The 2,644-nt window shown below is 35.8% G+C and overlaps 1 non-coding gene across 1 annotated transcript; it reads left to right on the top strand.

Annotated features, from left to right (window-relative positions):
- Window positions 1–202: 202 nt before the first annotated feature.
- On the top strand, window positions 203–274 carry Trnap-agg (transfer RNA proline (anticodon AGG)). Its single transcript has one exon. It is a non-coding gene; the product is annotated as a tRNA-Pro (tRNA).
- The last annotated feature ends 2,370 nt before the right edge of the window (window positions 275–2,644 follow it).

Below are 2,644 nucleotides of genomic sequence, written 5' to 3'. Positions count from 1 at the left end.
CAACTTTTCATTAACTTTCAGTCAACTTTTACAAATCGAACGCTAAAAGTTAACTCGGAATCACAAATAAAACGTCAGAATGCTGGTTTCAGTCAACTTGGAATGTGATTCGAACGCAACTCTAGTCGATCCAGCCCTTACCAGATAAAACGCCATATTTTGTTCCGTAAAAAACTGAGCCTTAATTAAATTAATTCAGCAAGGGTCGTTGGTCTAGGGGTATGATTCTCGCTTAGGGTGCGAGAGGTCCCGGGTTCGAATCCCGGACGACCCCAATTTTTATATACTGCAAAGGTAAAGTTCTCAGTTTTTCTATTGATTCTATTGAAAATATCGGTTCTTTTATTTCCCTCCAAGTTCATCATCCAAAGCAATAGTTTCTTACAGCCCTATCCTTTTTTTGAATTTTTATGTTGTGCTAGAAGCATAGTTGTTTTCACAATAAGACAGACAAGAATAAGACAAATATAAATCTTTACATATCCAAGAATTAACGCCTGTTTATATGGAGAGTTGATCGAGAATACAGAGCAGGGGATCTAATTGGGATGATTTTCGGATTCCTATCCCCATCCAACGATTTCCACTCTGTATCAAAAAAAATATTTTTTTTTTGGTATTTTCATTGAAAAATAAGCCCCTTATTTGTATTTTTCAGGGAAAAATTCAAGAATAAGAACATTGCATCCTCCTCCTCGATTTCTAAAATACATTTTGATCTCACCTACTCTTTTCATGAATTGGCACCCCTTCTATTTTATAAGGATAGGTTCAGACACGCTGAAATCTTAGTAAATATCACACTAAAGCAAAAGACAATATGTGTATTCAGATTGTCAAAAGAGTCTATCTAAAATACCTCAGTTATGGCCAAGGGTATAAATTAACAGCTTAGGTGGCCAAACTAACACTTTGAGGTAATATTGGGGGTGAGATCAGGTGGACTCTAAATTATAACTTACGGGGGCCAAGCTGGGTTTATCAAGGACGAAAAATTGCTGAAGAAAAATGTGGTCATTTTATTTTCAGTGCGAAACATGTTGATCTGCTTCAAATTTCAGGCAATGAAGACACTTCAATTCAAGTTTCGGAACCAAAGGAACTTTAACCGGAAAAAAATTGGCTGCATTGATTTTTGCCGTTCTACTTTTATTTTCATTTTATAAATAACAAATCTAAGCTATTTTTTAAAGAATAAGTTCAATTACCCAATAATGCATTTATCCAATAAAAAACAGCTACAACTAAATATGAAACACAATTCTTATAATAAAATGGTTAATCAATATCTGTCTGTATTCAAGGTTATAACTGGATGTGGATCATGATGATTTTTTTGCCCATAAGGCCAAAAATTAGGAATATTTTCAAACCCTTTTTATAAATAATATTTCTCCTTCTTATCCCTACAAAAATTTGTAGTAAAACTCAGTTTAAAATTCGGTAAAAAAATTATTTCTGAAATAAAAGTAGCAGGCTAAAATCTTAGTTCTTGAAAAATAAATACAAAACGCACAAAACTTCACAAAAATTCTTTCGATGAATTAAAAATAGAACCGATGTCAATTAGAAACAAACGAAAATTAATTAACAAGAGCTAAGAGCTCATATGGCACTTGTGACGAGGCATGAAGAGCTAAGAGCCAAGAGATCATATGGTATGAGCTCTAACAAAATTCTATGAATCAATAGATTGATTTAGAAGGAAAATAAGAGGCTTAATGCCGGTCAGGATTTAAAATAAGAGCTCTGAGTCACGATGTCCTTCTATATATCAAAATTCATCAAATTTTAATTCGCCTTCAATTCGCCTACAAATTTTCATCGTCCTAGCACGTCCAGAAGCACCAACCTCGCCAAATCACTGAACCCCTCCTCCCACCCCACCCCCCAAAGAGAGCGAATCCAGTACGGTTCGGTCAATCACGTATCAAGGACATTTGCTTATTCTATCCACCAAGCTTCATCCCGATTCCTCCACTCAAAGTGTTTTCCAAGATTTCCCCCTTCAATTCCCCCCAATGTCAAAAGATCTGGTCGGGATTTGAAATAAGAACTCTGAGACATGAATTCCTTCTAAATATCAAATTCATTAAGATCCGATCACCTATTCTTAAGATAAAAATACCCCAATTTTCACGTTTTTCAAGAATTCCGGTTTTCCCCTCCAATCCCCCCAATGTCACAGGATCTGGTCGGAATTTAAAATTAGACTTTTAAAGCACAAGATCCTTCTAAATATCAAATTTCATTAAGATCTGGTCCCCCTTTCGTAAGTTACAAATACCTCAATTTTCAAAATTAGCCCCCCAACTCCATCAAAGAGAGCAGATCCGGTCCGGTTATGTCAGTCACGTATCTTAGACAGGTTTTTATTTTTCCCATCCAGCTTCATCCTGATCTCACCCCCCCCCCAATTACGCTGGATCCAGTTGAGATTTCAAATAAGAGATCTGAATTACGAGGTCCTTCTAAATATGAAATTTCATTAAGATCCGATAACTCCTTCGTAAGTTGAAAATACGTCATTTTTTCTAATTTTTCAGAATTACCCCCCCCCCCCAATAGAGCAGATCCGTTCCAATTATGTAAATCACGTATCTAATACTTCTGCTTGTTTTTCCCACCAAGTTTCATCCCGATC

Source organism: Artemia franciscana, chromosome 4 (assembly GCF_032884065.1).
Source record: "Artemia franciscana chromosome 4, ASM3288406v1, whole genome shotgun sequence".
In the NCBI taxonomy this organism is placed as follows: Eukaryota; Metazoa; Arthropoda; class Branchiopoda; order Anostraca; family Artemiidae; genus Artemia; species Artemia franciscana.
Note: the sequence above shows the minus strand (reverse complement) of the source record. Positions and strands in the feature narration are given on the sequence as shown.